Below are 19,299 nucleotides of genomic sequence, written 5' to 3' on the forward strand. Positions count from 1 at the left end.
TTATGTGCATCCAAAAGCAAAACTGAAGCTCTGATCCAAAAGCATTTGAAAACAGTTTGTACCCAAGGGACAATGCAGGAGGCTGGCATACACTCAAAGGCATACACTTAAAGAGAAGGAGATCTCATTTGGATTATGTGTGTAGCTGAACCCTGTCGAGTCATCCCAAAGTATATTATTGTTTGTGGTTCTCTGTGGTCATTCACAGAAAGAGGTCCACCTCCTGAAATTCACAATACTTGATACTGTAGGAGAGTAAGGAGTTAATAGCTGGACAAGTGGCCAAGCCTAAATTACAGGGAACAGAGTCAAGGCAAGGACAAAATTTGTTTCTGTGAATTTTAGTTAGAGTCTGTTATCTCTCTTCTTTTCCTCCCTTCCTGGCCATCTGTGCTGGAAATAAGGCTAATAAAATAATTATCATCACTTCTAAGTAAGGCCTTGGTGGGAAAGAAGCATTATCTTCCTTCTCCCCCTGGCATGCCTTTACTTCAAAGATCGTTAGTGTAAAATGTATAGGTTTTAAGGTGATGTGCCTGACCTCTGTATGGTAATCCTGTAAACAACAAACAGGGGCAGGTATAATTATATTCATTATGTAGTTGTTAATATTCATTTTACAGGTGTCAATGTAACCAAAGAAGGGTCTATGGGGAGTTGCTGGAAATGTATCCATTTACATACTGTTATGGATAAAAGAATTGTAAAGTAACCCCCCCGTTGCTCACTTGTGACGGGGAAGTGGAATGAGCAGGCAATAAAGGGTTCCGTCTCCCCAATCCACCCCCGGGACAACCTGTTTGATTATTTCTAACAGATACAAAGCCTTTTTTTGCTGCATATTTGGGATGAGGGAAATAAAAGCTCATGTCATATTAAGGGTTTGTTTAATGCCCTCTTTATATCTGTTGTTCTTTTGAAAGAAGTAACCAATGGTACTTCGGGCCTGAGGGCTCTTCAGCTGGTTGAACTTGATGTAGCTCCATTCCCTTCACTGAAACTATTCTGATTTACCCCAGCTGGCAGTCTGGCTCTATGAACGTACAGTCACAATTCTAGGATCTCTGTTGATGAAAGGTGAAAAGCAAAAGGTCCAATAAAATGTATTTTTCTGTCTCATTTGAACCAAGGGTAAGATTTAAAAGTGCTTAAGTGACTTAGGAGCCTGCATCCCATTTTAAAAAAATGCCCAAGACCCAGATCCTCTAAAGGTATTTAGGCACTGAAATTTCTTTGAGCCTCTGACCCGTAGGCACTTAGGAGCCATGGCCAACCTGTGTGGTGCATAGGCCTTTTTGATTTGTCTCCGCAGAAGGGTGAATTTCACCCACAATGCATCTGGGTCTGAGTAAAAAGAGTTCATGAGTTGTTGGAGTTTTTATTTATTTATTTATTTTAACTGGAATATTTTTAAAGTTACAGGTCAGCCTCAAAAGGTTTAGATGTTCAGATAAGCATCCAACGTTCCAGAAGCTTATCTGACTGCCAAATTGGGCTGGCAACCTCACATGGGTGCAGCATCTCCCATAGGCATGCTCCTTTTCTTCCTTCTTTATTATTATTTGTATTATGATAGCACTTCTCATCACCTACTGAGATTAGATCCCCATTGTGCCAGGCATTATATAACACAGAGAAGGAGACAGAGCATGCCCAACGTTTGCAAACTAAGTTGACTGGAAACAGACAGATAATGCACTATAAACCCCATTCTAAAATAGGGACAACAAACAGATTAAGAGACTTGCCCAAAGTGATATAGGATTTTCTGTGGCAGAGGAGGGAATTGACTCCTTCCCCGGCCCCCGCTTCCCTTTTGCCTGTGTTCCAGGCCAATGCTTAAATTCTAAGACCAGCCTTCCTTCTATTCAGGCTGGATATATAGCTTGATGCACTTCCTTGTAGTACATCACTCCCTCTGCGGCTTTCCCTGGCCTGAATCAGAAAATGGGCAGACAGCACAAAAATGAAAAATAAGGGAAAACACAACCAAAAAATAAGAATTTTTTCAGACTTCAATTAAAAAAGCTTTAGTCCCACATTCAGTTTGAGTCCTATATAAACGTGGGAATCATGTATAATTCTATCCAAGCCATTTTGCCCAGCTGTCCATTTCGATCCCTGTTAATGTGAGCATGGCCTTATAAGTTTGACATTATTTCCCATGGTGTCGCTTCTGCAAAGGGCTGTCTTCCAGCATGATGCCACAAGCCACCTGGCACTCCAAAGCCATGAGTCCCAGCACATGACACGTGTAGGAGTCTCTCTCTCCCGGGTGGCTGCATAGGCAACAGACTCATGAGCCTACAATTCCATCGGTGGAACTGATCAGCCAAAGCCACCCATCTCTGAACATGGTCTAATCTTCTAGTAATAGAGTGTGGTTTTAGCACACCAGACAATTACAGTGACTGACAGGGCAATATTAGTTACAGTAAATTAGCTTTGGTAACGCTCATAAAGAAACAAACACACAAAGAGCCTCTGAAGGCTCTGCTGCTGCTGCGGCTCTGCCTGACTGACTGACTGAAGTCAAGATGGAACCTGGGTTGGTTCCTTCTGCCCCATATTCGAGCATGAGAGCTTTATGTTGACTCAGGCAGCTGCAGTGCTCAAGAAGAGCCATTGTTCAGATTGGAAATTTGTAATACAATCAATTTAGTAATTTCTGATGAAAAGGAATTAAGAGCTGGGAGAGCAATTCAGTGTCCCTTTTCCAACGATATGCTTCCTTTTTGTTTGAATTTAAAGATTTCTCTTTGATGTTGAAAATGCAAACAAATATCGAACAAGGACTACTCTGTGTACGTACAGCACCTCAGACAATGGGACCCTGAACTTGGCTGGTCCTTAGGTATTATTGTAATAAACATAATCAGTAAAATATTAATAATAATCAAACCAGATCTGGAGATAAAGCAGTGGTCACTATTATTATTTGTATTACTATAGCACATTGGAACCCCATTCATGGACCAGAATCCCATTGTGCTAGGCGCTGTACAGACAAGCAGAACAAAAGGACACTTCCTGCCCCCAAAGAACTCACAATCTGCTCTTATTTGGAAAACGATGCTACTTGTGAATATTCGGGTGGTCACCAGATATTGTGAAAATATTTACGAATCACAAGAGATTCAAAACATTTTAGCATGGAGAATTCTTTGTCTGAAAATTCACATCAGCAAGTGTATGATGTGGCATACTATCATGTTTTGGAAACTGTTGGTATCTAATAGGAAATAGGCTAGAGAAAGACTCGGCAACTGACAGAATTTAGTAATTCTATGAGCCAGACATAGAATCCAGTTTAATTCATTGTGTATAACTGAGGTAAACAAAAGCCTTTCACAGAAACCTGAAACTCCCTGTTTCCTTGAGAATGCCACACACTTTTTGTTATTCACTCTTCATTTTTCCTCCCATTTAAAATATTCCAGCCATTCAGTCAGGCAGCAGAAACAATTCTATGTGACTCAAGTGACAAATCACACACCATGAAGAGCAAATACCAAAGAGCTGATATAAAATTTGCTTGAATAAAGAATTTAGTGAATACTTTTTAGAGTGCAAGCTCATAGGGATAAACGCTATGCAGCAGATTTCCGAGAGCTTGTTGCCAACTCTCACGATTACATTGCAACTCTTGCAATATTTGCTGTTTTTGATTATGTAAGAATCTTAGCTCTTTTCTGTTTTTAAATAAGATTCTAGCCATCCTGGGTGGGGAGAAAAACTTGAAAAAGAGACCGAGTGTAGGCTAAAGTTTCAGAATCCAGAAGTCAAATAAAAAAAACCTACCCTTTAAAAAAAAAAAAAATCAGTGTTAATCACTCATGAACATTTAAGCTAATTTCATGCTTTTAAGAGCACAGGTCCCATTAAAAGTCAATAGGATTTATGCTCCAAAATCTTTAAGGTGCTTCTGAAAGTCTCCCATATCTTTGTGGCAGATGACATCTTAACTAACCCTGGGGAACGTACCTGGGAACCTCCAAAGCTGAAAGCATAAGCCTGAGCTAAACAGCCATGCCCTGTACCTAGGCTGAAACAAACCCTAGCCTCTAGAGTCCAGGTGCAGAATGGGAGGTATAACACAGTGACCCGCCGGCTACATCTTGATATGCGTTTCTATCGTTCCTACCACAAAGGGCCTGTTTAGGGCCTCTGAACTGTACTGAGAAACAAATGCTAAATAGTAATAACTATGAATAATGAATGTATTGACAGAAATCAGGATTGGTTTGTGAACGATGTGCAAACAGCAAAAAATCAAAAAGGGACTAAATTAGCAATGAATATTATTTTCAGCTCTCATAGGAGCACAGCACACGTGCGACATCAGCTTGCTCAAAGCATATTGTTGCAAATTATTTGTACAGAAAAGAGCGCAGCATCAAGGAACCTGACGGTGACGGGTCTGCCCATAACAAATAGCACAGCTGCATATTTTTTGCACAACCAGAGCTTGTGATTGTTTTTAGAAGGAGCAAGCAGCAGCATCAAAAGTCCTCTGCAAACCTATGGCAAACACAGGTACTTAACAGCCTAGCATAAAATCTGAACCCTGTCAAAAACCGTAAAGGGCTTATACCTGTTGTAAGATGTGCCGCTCTTTACAGGAAGACTTGGTACAGCCTCTCATTTATCACCTACACACTGTGCAATGTCATACGCCAGATCGAGGTATGTACCGGGCTGGAATTTTAATATTTTATTTTTCACATGCTCACATTAACTCGATTCTGCTTGTAAGGTGAGCCAAAGGGGCGCTCAGCCAGCAGCGAGAGATGGGATGTTTACAATAGCGGATCTGGTCTTGATTCTGTATTCCCATAGTTAACGTTACTAGATATAGCCTACAGGGATTCTCGTTACTGAACCACATCTTCAGCAGGCATAAATTGGTGAGGCAAGCTTGAAGTCCATACAGCTATGCCAATTTACACCAACGGAGGACTGGGCTCAGGATAGACCCTGAGCAATATTTGAAGGAGGAATTCATTATTCAGATTCTCATGTGTGAGTTTCTGCTACCGGCATCACACGCTAATGATTTTTGGTTATTGCAGACCAAACCTGGAGTTGGATTTGAATCTGTGACCTAGAGGCAAAACCAGTGAGGTTGTCAGTATATCAAACTGTGCTCCGAGTTGCCCAAATCAAATCCCATTTGTGCAGAATTCCTGTAATGTGTGCGGGAGGGGCACTTCCTTCCCTTTTCAGTTTCCTGATAGAAACCACAGTCATAGCTCCTGGAGACTCAAGGACTATAGATGGTTTTAGAAAGGGCTGGATAACTGTCTCAGGGTAGCATTTCATCATGCACACCAGGACAAGGATACCCAAATCTCACGCTGCAGGGCTTAAACTGATCATTGTGGGCCGTCAGTGCATGTAGAAGGGGCGCTGTCACCTCCTCTAGCAATTGATGGTTTGCTCATGAGCCGTGGTGGTAAGGGGATCCAATTGTGAAGTTCCCCACCATGCACCACGCTGCTGGGTGGCTGAATGTAATGTGCGTGCCTGTGTTTTTAGAGCAGGGCTTCCTCTGTCTGTGTTTCCCTCTGCCTGATGGACAGACCAAATCCACTTCCCTTCTGCTGCTATCTAGCCTGCTAGTGCACTAAGCCATATAACCCCTCTTCTCCTCTGGCACTTTAGTGTAATTAAAATGATCATTATTCCCAGTCCAGAGCATTTCACTTACTTATGGACTGCGGGAGTATTAAAGCTGATTAAACACATATGCTGCCATTAGATAGCTCCTCCAATCACATATGGAGTGATAAAGGGCGAGCCAAAGGAGGACAAAATATACCAAGATACAGTGCTATTGCAGCAAAATGCTGAGCCTGGAGTAGAGGGGGAAAAAGCTTTATTCATGCAAGCCGACTTCTCCGACAAAGACAGAGCAGTAGACCAGAAGCCTGAAGAGGGTCGCTCTGAGAAAGAAGTGGGCTAAATGTCTCACCTGTCTTCTGTTCAAGACAAGCATCCTCACCCATATAATTAATGGAACTAGACTGGAACGCAAGTGCTTTGAGCCAATGGTTCCCCATGGGTCTCAGGCGCCTGGGGGCCCATGCTTGCATTTGCGTCCCCTCCCCATCTCACGCGCCCCCCTGTGCAGAACAGGAGGGGTCCCTGGCAGCCACCAGACGGCGCTGCCCCCCAGCTGCCCTGGGGAGGGGGGTCTGTACCTGAGTGGGGAGGCTTTCCTCCACCCGTGCCACTGAGGACCCCAGTACTGCGTGCAACAGCTGCATGGGGGGAAAAAATCACACTACCAGCAGAGAGCAAACGAGATCCCCAACCGGTGAGACACTTTCCAATTACAAATATCTCTGAGAAGCTAAGCAGAGAAGCAAAGGAGTGAAACTCATGGTCAAGGGAGTTGAAGAAGTATGCTCTTTTTGGCAAGGGCACTGGCCGTCAGGAGACATAGGTTCAAATCACAATTCTGCCACAGATGACCTTGGGCAAGTCACTTAACTTCTTTGGGCTTCAATTTCCATCTGTAAAACATGAACAATGATCCTTCCTTTGCCTGTCTTGTCTATGTACATTGCACGCTTTACAGAGCAGAGGCTAGCTCTTACTATGTGTTTGTACAGTGCATAGAACAAGAGAGCTTCTGTCTCAGTTGAGGTCTCTAGGCACTAATATAATACAAATAAAAACAAAAGGATAATTGTTGCTAACTCAGCGTTGAGGCCCGTTGGGGAGAGTAGCTTACATGATGTCTGCGGATAAAATAGAGGCCTTTAATCTCCAGGGCTTTTCAAAGGGTCTCCTTTCACTAACATGAAATTGACTTAAGGCTGGGGGAGGAAATAGAAAGCAAAGCTATTTCCCAAATATTGCGGACAAACTGCTGAAGTTGGCCATCTCTCTCTCTACAAACAAACATTTCTTTATGCACCTTGAAAGCGTTAATGAGACTGTGAAGCAAAGGGGGACAGAAATAGCACTTGCTTTAGCAATGTAATTGCCTATATTCTATCTGGGGGAAAAAGTGTGAGTTTTCTAATTTGCAGAAGTCACAATCTGAAGGGCTTTAAAATGTACTTTTTTTCCCCCCATTGGAAAAAGCGCTGAGGTGGGTTTTTTTCTACACCAGTAAAAAGGATGCTTTTATCATTATTTTAGGTACTTTGCAACAATTTTTAAAAAAGAGAACGAGGAAGAGAAAAGATGACAAAAGCTCCACAGATTGAAGTCCCCCTCCTGTACCAGAATTAAAAAACAGAAATGTGTTAGCATAGGATGAAGCCCTTGATCACATCGGAAAGGTTGGGGAAGCTGTAGAAACAGAGACAGATTTTGAAAACCAAGAGCAAGCTGAAAATAAAATTACATGCACTTTTCTCAGAACTGATGCCCATTGCTGTTCCAGCTATTTCACCTTGGGCGCCACCTTTGACTATTTGCATCGTAGAAGCCTTGTGAAGAAGGCACCAGACTAACTCTTGCAAGAGCTGGATTCAGTTGCCAGCTTTACCACACACTCTCCGCATGCTCTTAGGCAAGTCACTTAATGTTTCTCTGTAACTCAATTCCCCATTTGTAAAATGGGGATATTGATTCTGTCTGATCTATTTAAACTGCAAGTTGTTGGAGACAGGGATGCTGCCACTTTGGGGGTTTGCCTACACTGAGTATAAGTTAGATTTCATGCCTCTCTGAGACGAGTCCTTCCAAGGCTCGTGGAAAAGGCTTTGATACAGCCCTTGGATAAACCAAAAGTTCTTCAGAACCATCCATCTTGTTCTGGTGTGTGAATGGATGATGAGTGGACCCTAGCCTAGAAAATCCACCACCCATTCATCACCCACTGCGCCATCCGCTGTCCCTTTAATAAAAGAAACAGAGACAGATGAGAGGGCTAGACAGACAAATGGACAAAAGACTGACAGAGGGATGGACTCCTGAGTCCTGCAGGCTCTCAGTGTCATATAAATAATGGACCTCTGAACCTAATTGAACTAATTTCTCTCTGTATGCAACTGCTGTACGTTTTATTCTATTTATTTTGTTCTCTGGAGGGGCTCTGTGTGCTACTGCAGATAACATGATCAACTCAAGAGCAGCACCTGTACAGATAGACACAGGCTGGTGCAGGGTCTCCAGAAATCAAAGACCCTAGAGTGTGCGTGTGAGATTTAACTGGTTCAATATAGCGCACAGAGGATGAAATGGTGAAAAGCCCATGACACAGGGTTGTGAAAGGATGCTGGACAGATAAGAACACTTTGCAGTGATAATATACTACTAACACGCACTCATAGGGGACCTGGTCCAAAGACCATTGAAATCAATGGAAAGATTGAATGTGGGTCTGATCCAATGCCCACTGTAAAGAACAGCTATCTATATCAATAATACTACTCAGTACTTTTATAGCACTGTTCATCTGCAGATCTCAAAGCACTTTACAAAGGCAGGTATTTCTTGGAGCTGACTGGAAAATATTGGAGGAGGTTTCCCTCTGAATGATGACTTTTGTCAAAAAAGTGAAAGCTGATTTTTTTTGTTTGTTTGTTTGTTTGTAATAGAACATTAAAATTTGTGGCTGAAACCTGCCAAAACCTGAATTTTTTTTCAGCTTTCACCTAAAATTTTTGGTTTTCAGTTTTCTGATGGAAAAATAGAAAATTTGCAGGAAAGCAGCTACTTCCCATAAACATTTTCATTTAGTTAAAAACCCAGTTTTCTGCAGGAAAAAGAAGTTTTTAATGAAAATTTTCAACCAGCTCTAGTAGTCACTATTAGCCCCAGTTTGCAAATGGGGAAATGGAGGCACAGTTACTTTAAGTGACTTGTCCTTTGTAATGTATTGGTATTTTAACTTCCAGACCATCCTTTCAAAGGGCAATACATCCTTGCCATTCCCCCAACAGTTGGGCCCTGGAAATTGTCCTAGTTAGCATGAGAAATCAGGCTTCATCCACGCAAAAGTTCCCTGTCCTGTTCCTAACAGCCCCAGAAGAAGATTTCTGGAAACTCTGACAATGATTTATGGATGTCATTCTGCTGACAATAGAGTAACAACATTCAAGTTGGCGTGCCATTCCTGGCATGTCATTGTGAATTTAAGGTGCAGACAGAAGGGTTCATGCCTTTAGCATAAAAACCCTGAACCCCTAAGGAATGGGGAAGATGCTCTTTTATTATTTACTTATTTCAATTTATAGCTGCTGCATGCTCCAGGGACAGTTACAGATTTAAAATATACAATACAAAAATAAAGTCAATGAGATACATAACGTAATGGACTCCTTACACAACAAGATATCTATTTATCTATCCCATCACTGTTGTATTTGGCCACCTTATTTTCTATCCTTACAGAACAAACCACAATACTCCACATATCACCATCCACCTCCTGACCCCAATTGCCAAGGAAAACAAGATAAGCTCCGCAGCGTATCTGGAAGTTTCTTAAATCTGTTCTCTGGCGGACTAAGAAGGGAAAGCAAGTTCTGGAGTGAGAAAGCCTTTAAAATTATCATTATTATTGGTATTACTGCAGAGGCAAGGAGGCCTAGTCATGGACCAAGATCCCACGGTGCTAGGTGCTGTGCAAAAGCAACAAAACGATGGCCCCTACTCCCCAGAGCTTAAAATACTCTGTCATCAGCGCCCTGCCATTTTAATCGAGAGGGAAATCCAGCTCAAGTCCCTTTGCTGATTTCAGCTGCAGTGGTTTCACACAGGGAGGGAGAAGGTCTCTCATGTAGCCAGATCCACAAACCACCAAATAGATGTTAAACATCTGTCACTGTGGTAGAGGCTCTATGACCAAAGGAAGAGTAAATCTCGTCACCCCTCTGCTGAGAGGTAGCAGATCTCGGGCCCTTGCAGGTTAGCTTTCAGTTGGTGGAGAAATAAGGGGTGCCAGTCTGAGTACATTCTTAGTGCAATGCGTTTATTTGACACAGTATATACCAGTCCTGGCACAAGTGTGTGGTCAGAGCCACTGCTCAGGCAACGCCTCAGGATCTCAGTCCAGCACCAGTGTCCAGTTTCCACGGTGTAACTCAGCCTCACAAATTGATGCTAGTTAGAGAAAGTAAGGCGGAGAGCAAACTCCCTCACCGCTCGCCACAACTCCTCCCGAAGAAACCCCATCACAAGACCCACAACACAGCATTTCTTCCCAGATTAAGAATGTGCTTACATGCCAAGAGAGCTTCTCAAATGATGTGTACGAGCTCCATCTGATGACTCCTGCCGTACTGATATCAGCAGAGACTTCCAGGTGAGATGACTTGCAGGGAACGTGCCCTTTGCTTTTATGGGGGAAAGCAGAAATTCATTATCAGGGGGTGAACTCAACAAAGTATTGACATCAAGTCCAAACCACACAAGCAGCAGCACAAGACATCAGGGAGTTAGGGCCACTCAGACATTATACCCTAGCGAAAAGCAATGCTGGGAAACCCACCCTGTCCACATCCCTGTAGAGTCTGGCTTTTTCTTCTCTTGTGGAGTAATTTCAGGTCAACTCCCTCTGAGAGCTCCCCACTAAAGACTACTGCTGCCCTTATCAGTGTTAATACATACTGACAGACTGGAGAATTTCCCCCCTCATTTAACTTGACAGAAAATATTATTCTGCTGTAAGCATTGTCCAGGAGCACATGAAGGCAATAAACTATGCCTATAAATTCACCTGTCACATCCCAAGAGGTGGGGATGCTTGGAGAGCCATGGTCGCTCACGTTAGGTTGCTGTGTTCTTGTGTGAGTTCATGAGAAAGGGTGAGAAAGAGAGAGAAAAATGACACATACTCCTTTCACTGAGTCTATTTTGCAGTGCAGTTGGAATAAACGTTACATAAGGAGCTGTGGTATCACTGCCTGGCAGGCATATAATAGGACAGTGAATGAAGGTACAATAGTCTTTGAAGACCACCCCATCAAAATGTAACAAGGTTACTAAGAAAAATTTGCCCAGCATGGAGCCAAACAAAATATCTTTGATGAGAAGATATGGGGGTTTTGTTCAAAATAAAAATTTGTTGTCAATGAAAAAATTAGGGGTTTTTTCCACAGCAGTAACATATGGCTTCAAACAGAACATTTTCAGTTTTAAACAGAAAATATTTGGCTGACGAAAACCAAAAAAAGGGGGGTTAATTTTATTTGTTTATTATTTTTCACAAAAATCCAATCCCCCCCCCCCCCAGGAAAACAAAAATTCTTGACCAACTCTACCCCAGATTTTCAAACTCTACCCCAGATTTTCACAAGCTCCCAGAGGAGAAACCTCTCCACACAACCAGGAGGGGACCTCTGATGGATGAATGAAATATAAGGTGGGGGTCAAGTGGAGAAAGGAGGAGCAGCCTCAGAGAACTAGAATTCAGAGAACTCCAGACTCTTCTTTAATCACAATAGTAAATTCAGAGTTATCATCTCACCTGTGTTTAAAATCACCCTATGACATTATTAACTGGTGGGAGGTGGAGGGAAATTATCCCTGTAGGTTATTCCATAATTGCACACTAGGGATTTTCATACATCTTCTTCTGAAGCAGCTGGTACTGGCAACTGCTGGCGATGCAAGAGGGGACTAGATGGATCCCTGGTTTGAGCCAGCATGGGGAAATTCCTGTGGCTTCCTCGGGTCTGACAAGCGAGGCGCGGTTGGTGGGGTCAGTATTCGGCTGAGGGATCTCACCATAGGAAGTTTTGCTGCTGAGGCAGTAGGTGCAGATGTGCAAATCCTGCCCCAGCAAACTTTATAGCACTTGATAGCATGGAAGTGCAAAAGTATGTGTGGGGGAGAGTCTGCTAGGAGTAGAAGGGGAGCCCACTTTGCATAGGGTTTGGGGTCCCATCAGGAGATCACCATGATCCTGAAGCGGTGGCACTCTTCTTTCTGCATGGAAGGAGTCAGGAAGGGCTATGAGTCAGTGGAGAGGGCTTAGAGATGGCTGACAGGCGGAGCAGACCCCTGCGTGTGCTGGCTAAGGTTTTCAAGAACCTCAAGGATCCTGTGAGGGTTGACTTTGGTTTCTCGATTTGTGCTTTTATCCTGATTACCCTGAGGGTATTTCATGTCAGTTGTGTCCAAGGTGAATCTCCAAAGACATGACTTCCTTGTGATACTTGGGGGTATCTTCAGAGGAGGTCCCTGATTTTTCATGGATGCCCAGGTGGCCCGGAGAGCATCCTTGATGGAAGACAGTTGGTCCCACTATGGTGGTATATACCAACTCAACCGGAGTCCACTGTGCTAATGCTACACGTCTAAGCAAACTCTGATCAGTGGCATTAACAGCTTCCGTTACAGAGGAGATATAATTCTGGGCACGAGGTAAAACACGGGCTGCAGAGTGTGCCTGATTAAATGTGAAACTCGGCCAGATGAAGAGCTGCTGCACACAGTTTGTAGTGGGTTGATTGGAAGAAGGCAGCTGGTCTCCAGGCAGAAGTAATACCTGCTTTACCCTGGCCTGGCATTTGGCAGCATCTCAGAGCCCTGAGAATTTGGAGAGGAAAAAGGAGAGAGGCAGGATAACATTGTTCCAAAGCCATTCTTTTGCTCAGAGCAGATCTCTGTCCATCAAATCCCCTTTCAAGTGAGCAATGGAATGGGGATGGTGGTTTCGAGTACAGATGCCGCCTGAACACTAATTGTTTCCCTGTGCCGTGCTAGCGGATGCCAGCAACGGACCCACCCGCATGTTTGGCACCAAGCTGACTAAGCAACTGCCCTGCCTGTTACTTTGTTTGCCAGGAACATCACAGGAAGGCAGATGAATACAGCCATGCAAGGTGGTCACAGCAAACCATGTGAAACTCGCATGGTTTATACTCAGCCTATGTTCACTGAAGGCTTCCTCAGTCTTTTAGTCTACCCATCCTCCCACCCCCACAGTGAATGTCTATGGTGCAGCTGGATGCATGTCTCCCAGCACGGGTAGAGAGAGACGGGCTAGCTATGCGCGAGCTAGTGCACTGAGAATAGGAATAGGGGCATTGTGGTATGGGCGGCAGCTCAGGTTAGCTGCCTGAGTCCAAGTCCACCTGACTCCCCCCGGGACCGAGCTCAGGTAAATTGCCAGAGCTGTGGATAAGATGCTCAGGACTGGAAAAGTGGAGAGGGGTGAAAGTCAGGACTGAGGTGGTGTGAAGGAGCCCAGTGCTGAAACAGCTGGGAGCTGAGGGTGAAATGCATGTGTTCGAGCTCCCCGGAGTGGGGGATCCTAGCTTAGATTAAAAGATCCGCTGTCCTCTTCTATGATAACTTTAAAGGCAGCCTTTGGGATCACATGGTCTCCGTGCTCCCCCAAAGTCACTACCAGGTGGGACATTTCCAGCATTCAATGGGCGCAATCCCTGGCGGACAATGTCCCCCGGATATTGCACAGAACAGCCACAGAGGAAGGAAGGAGGCTGAGTTCCCATTGCAACCAAAGGCATCTATCTGGCCCCCAGCACTGTACTATTTAGAGGGGCCTGGGAACTCATTCAGATGAGCTGGGACAGAGTGAAATTAATGATGGGGAAGGCGGCCGTGATCTTAACGCGGTGTGATGGACTGGAAATGGGAGAGGTATCTTTCTGCCTCAGCTGAGTGAGGGAGGCAGCTCTCCCGTTCCCTGCATGAGCCCATCTGTAACACTTCCAATTTGAATCTAAATAATACTCAAGGTTTGGGATTCTGTGGCAAACTAGCTCTGAGTCTCTAATCCCAGCACCTGATGTCTGGGGGTGTTGGGATTTGGAGCTAATTAATTCAGCCACCTGCAATTTTCACTCAGATGCGCTGTCTGTTTCTTTCTTAGATACATAACATTGTTTCAAAGGCTTCAGACAACAATACTGGCTCAACTCCTCATCCCCCTGCAACACTTCTCTATCCACCCCTCCGCTACTCTTTCTCTTCCCCTCCCTCCCTCCTTCTTTCATTCGCTCCCTCTTTCCGTTGCCGCCATCTCCTTTTTTTTTTAGATTCTTGTCCAAAAATGCATCTGACATTTGGTAATTTGTTTGGCTTCTTGGAAATGGAACTATCATGCTCCCTTCTCTGCTTTCTGCAGAGTGACATTCTCAGCATCTGTCCCAATCTCTTTGGCAGGTTTCATCTAAGCAGGAGAGGTTTGGCGCTGACTGTTCCTGCTGGGCAAAGGCACCGGATGATAAATATTGCAAGTTCTAGGAGGCCCAGGAGTCTTGTCCTGATTTCTTTCCCCCGGTGATGAAGGGAGGGGAAGGAGAACCAAAGAGATAATTAGCTTGGAGTGTTCAGAGATGAAATGGAAAAACTTGGTTCATTCCGTTTTAGCGCAGAATGAAAGTTTGGGTTTGAACTATGTAGACTGCAAACTTTTGGGGGCAGTGAACTTGTCATCTTATTTGTCCGTAAAGCACCCAACACTCTTTTGTTCCTATATAAATAATATATCAAAGTCACTATAGATGGATTCACTTTCTCCACGTTTGTGCAGGCCAGAGCTATTGTTATGATGCTTGTTTGTATTTTGGTAGTGCCAACTCAATGTTGGGCCCCTTTGCGCTGTACGCTACACGCATGAATAGCAAAAGACACCTCTTTGCTCTCAAAAATTCACAATCTGAGCCCTAGTTCTGCAATGAGTTCTACACTGGCAAAGCTCGGTACAGCTGCAGAGACCTAGTGACTTGGGGTGAGGTGGGGACTTAAGATGCAATAGGTGATTGTGAGGAAGAGTGAAAGAGGCCAGAGCAGCAGTGACAAAGTCATGTTATTGAACAGACTACCTGCATGTATTTCATAAGTGTAAGGAGCAGATTGGCAGCAGTAATCACAGCTCATCACCTGATGAGCAATTTTTTAGGTTTCTGCCTATGCTGGTCTGTTTGAATTTCAGACAAACCCAGAATCTCCACTGAGTTTCCTCTGGTTTCAGGAAGGAAGCACTGTTCACATTTTGTGCAATTTCTTTGCAAAACCATAAATGGGCTTCAGGTTTTCTTGAAAATGGTTGAAGGTTCAGCTAAAAGTTTTGTGGCTGTTCATATAACGTTTGACAACCCATGTCTGAATTCCAGGAGAATCCCACACTAACCGAATGTGGTTCTCTGACATCCTCTGATAACTGGACTACATAAAGTCTGCTTTAGCAGTGGTTAACAAAAAACCACTTTTCACTCAGGCAGTAGAGGTTTATGCTTTTAGATTGAGTTTTGAGGTTCAATGCCCACTGCCAACAACCCTCTTATGTGTGTCCCATTACAAAAAACAATTAAACTGAGAGACTACACTCAACAAAACCCATAAACCTAGGAAAATTTCACTCCGTTTGGGATTCTTTTGCAAACATTTCACACTGTTACAGTCAGAACTAGACCACGAGGTTGTGTCAGCTGTAGGAAATGCCTTCTTCTTTCCCTGCTGTCAATGAATGATACATGACGTTTGTCTATCTCAAAAAGTAGCGCAACATAAATATAGTTTCTGACAATGGCACCTGTTATTCATTATTGCCATCGGTACCAAGGCCTGTCGTGGGAACTTAAGCAAAATACTTTGGCACTGGTCCTGCCAGAATGGTAAATTACTTGTGTGGCTGCTGGGTTCCTGACAGAAATCTTTCTTTGGAAGTTATAGGAAGGTCAACAATTTTTTGGCAGAAGGTCAAGGGACACCTGCAATGATGGCTACAACCAGGCCAGGAGAACCTAGCGGCTCAAGGGTTGTTGCTGTTTGAAAGAGATAAAGTTATAACTATTTAATATGCCTGGAAGTGAAATTAGAATGATCACATAATCTCATTAGCCTCTGACTACCAGTCCAGCATGGGAATATGAATCTTAATTGGTATTTTCTTATCAATAAACCCAAGTCAGTGGGATTAGGGATAAGGCTCTTAATGCAACCTGGATTTCTGGAAGATGCATCTGATTTATTGTGATCAGGAAATACTGCCAGTGCAGAGATAAAGGAGAGGGTTCATTTACAATAGGAACAAGCACTTGAGTTTGCAAGATACTGGGATAGATAAACGGTCACATCTGCACAGCTTTCTAGCTCACACACAAAAAATATACAGTCTGTGCAAAGAAAACCCAAGAAATCAGCAGCACGTGTATATAGAAAATTAAAATGCATCATTTTTTCTTGCTTGGGTAGGTCTCTGGGGCGGGAGGGGCGGTGCCTTTTGATTATATCACATTGCTTAAAATAATACGCTTGAAAATATGCCACAATATATATTACCTAAGCCACAGGCAGAGAACTCCACCAATTGCAGGAATTGCATTAAATATTATATTTTTACTAGTTGCTTAAAGGTAAGGGCACGTTGAAGCAATTTGCTGAACAGGATGCTTGGCTGAATTGGGTCCTAAATGCATATCCAAGTGTCTACTGGGATTCTCATCCCTCTTCCCCTTCTAAGTTGAGAAACATGAATTCTTTCATTAATTTGAATTTCCTGTCATACTAACAAATGAAGAGCGGCAGATATAATATCCCATCAACCCAATCCCAAAACACCAGCTGCTCGCTTTGTCAGGGTGACCCGAAGTAAACAACAGGGTGTGGGCTGCTGTATTTTTCCACTGATTAAGCACAAATTTAGGGCTCCTCAGAGTGCATTAGCTGGCTGAAACATTCTTCTGAGTGTGACTGCCTCCCAGCAGATATCCGGTGTCCATCTTCGTTTGCCGTGAAAGGCAGAGGTTTGCACCTTTCAGGGCAGTAAATGAGCAAAAATGTCTGGAATAATCAAATCTGCAATTCTTTCCTGTTGTGGCACTACTTCCTATTCATTCCCTCTGTCAGCTCCAAGCTGCATTTTTCTCTCTATTATGTCAGCTATAACTATATAGCTCAACCTCTCCGCCACCCCTCAGAGTTTTTCTTGTTTATAATTTCTTGCACTTCATTTTTTACTGCACTCATTCCCCTCTCCCTGAACGTTTTCCTTGGGAATTGGCTATATGGGAGGGAGAACTGAAATACATTCTACCCCCAAGGACATGCCCCAGATCTCAACCAGTGGGTCAGGAACAACTTCTTGTTTTGGGACACACCATGGCCTGTCCTGCATGTCCACACAGGATTGTAAGAGGGTGTAAAGTGTCTCTTTATTCTCCTATGGTATCTACCCACAACACAGGTAGCAACACAAGGGAGGAAACAGTTTCTACAGGACTGCTATTCCCCCTCCAACACAGGTGGGCAGAGAGAGGGAAAGGCAAAGCAGGGAATTGCACCCTTAGCCCCAGCGCACAGAGCAGCATGCTGAGGGACATGCAATGCACCAGGCATAGGGCTGGAGGGAAACTGAGAAGCAGCTTGTGAGTCTCTGGATCACAGTCTGCTTCCTGGGCTGATCCTAGGGGAACACAACTATACACTGATCCTTTATGGTTATACAGGAAACCCCCAGTTTAGCCCTTTATGATTGTATGGGAGGTGAGTCCCAACCTGTTTTCTTTTATAATATGTTGTCATAGGATGGGAAAAGTTGTGAATCACTATGCTAGGGTAACCAGGGACAACAGGCCTATCTGACATTTGGAAAATGTAAGGAAGAAGGTGTCTAATAGGCACAGTGATTGTACTGGAGACTAACTACCTAGTTAAGCCTAGTGGAAGCCCCTTCACTTGACTCACTTAAAATTAGAGGTAAAACATAGGGAATTAGAAGTTATTTCCAAAAGTGATTTAAGTTTTTATGAGCCTGTGGCCTAAATTTTTAAAGGTATTTAGGCATTGCTAGGCCTAAATGATCTAGGAGCTTGTCTCATTAAAAGTTACTTTTGAAAACGGGACTTAGCCGTCTACAACACACAGGCTTTGCAGTGCTGAGCAAAGGAACACGTAAATGTCTTCAAAAATGGGGGTCTATGTCCTATTGACTTTCAATGAGACTCAGGCTCCTAAGTGCCTGAGTCTCTTTTGACAATGGGACTTAGGCACCTATGTCATATAGGCACTTTTGAAAATTTTACCTTAGAACTGGGGGGGACTCAGTGCCAGACTCAGGCACTTTTAAAACCCTGCCCATTAATACAGTCTGTCCCACTAGTGCCAGTGATGGTGTCCATCAGCACCATGGACAGTGCATGACATGGCAAACGCACAAAAACATGAAGCACTAACTTCAGGAAATGCAGGATTGGGACCTAGGTGACACAGGAGCACAAGTCCCAGACTCAACTGAGCAGAAAGAATCTTGTTGATTATATCAGCATTTGGGACAAAAGTTTTACAGGTATTTAGGTGCCTGAAGCCACAGCTAGGACTTGCTCAAGGTCACACACAAGGTCAGTTGCATTCTGGGAAAAGAAACCAGCTTTTCTGATTGGCAGCCTAGTGCCCTAGCCACTGAACCATGCTGGCTGTGTGAATAAGTTTCAGAACCGTTACAAAGCTGCTGCTGAAATGTGGTTATGAGAACAGATGGATGACTGTTTGAGGATGGGGGGTATTGGGTCTAGATCTACATTTTCATTTGGACAGGTATTGCTGCAATTGTTTGGACCACTCTAGGAGCTGTTTCTTTATGTTCAACTGCAGAGTCTTGAAGAAGTTGATACTCTGAACTCTACTCTGATTTTTTCATGAACACGGACCTGAGCCTTAAAAGCAAAAACTACCAATACTCATAAGATTATTCCCTGTTCCCCCTCAGCACCTCTCAGAGGAGGAAGTTAAAACCTCAGAAAGCCATGCTGCCTGTTCAGGTGGCTGGAGCTAGAATCTGATCAAGTCCTTCTAGCCTCTTATCCAGTGGTCAACACCCTAGTATCTGGGCTCACGAACTTATCCCTGCCATTTATTTCTTCATGCCCAGCATATCCTGCAGCCTAATTAAAGGGAGCATTTTCTCTTCCAAGTAACATTTCAGGGACACATGGAATCCTTGGCCTCGCTGAACGGGCTATTGTGTGTACAGTTATTGGAATCAGCTTGCAAAATGAGCTTGCTGTGCTGCAGATTCTCATGGTTATTATAATAATACAGCTGTCAAAGAGAAAGAGTAGTCCCTGTCACACAGGACCAAAACAAAGGCTGTCTAGGCAAGAGGTTCTCTGGCAAGTAGGAGCAAAAGGATGGTGTCTAACTTGTGTTTAAACGGACCTAATTGCAGAACCCCAGGAGCTGGAACCTGTGAGACTACAGGCCCCATAATGCAATGCATCATCTTGATCTCAGCAGCAGCCAATAAGGTTGGCATGGAGCATGGCATACTGGGAGTCGGCCTGTGAAAAAGAGCATTCAAAGGCCACACCACAGAACTGCGTACTCTTCATAAGGCCACCGCACTGCAGCATGACATATCTTCCA

At 43.8% G+C, this 19,299-nt stretch overlaps 1 long non-coding RNA gene across 2 annotated transcripts in view; it reads right to left on the reverse strand.

Moving 5' to 3' along the window:
- The window catches only part of LOC137150075 (uncharacterized), a 53,529-nt gene that overhangs the window by 8,879 nt on the left and 25,351 nt on the right, over positions 1-19,299 (reverse strand). For both annotated transcript variants that reach the window (XR_010918904.1, XR_010918901.1), the window contains exon 2: positions 10,187-10,298. This is a non-coding gene — a long non-coding RNA (uncharacterized lncRNA). The remainder of the gene's footprint in view (positions 1-10,186; positions 10,299-19,299) is intronic.

This window comes from Emydura macquarii, unplaced genomic scaffold, assembly GCF_026122565.2.
Source record: "Emydura macquarii macquarii isolate MOO-44397 ecotype Brisbane River unplaced genomic scaffold, CSIRO-AGI_Emac_v2 contig_113, whole genome shotgun sequence".
NCBI classification, from domain to species: Eukaryota; Metazoa; Chordata; order Testudines; family Chelidae; genus Emydura; species Emydura macquarii.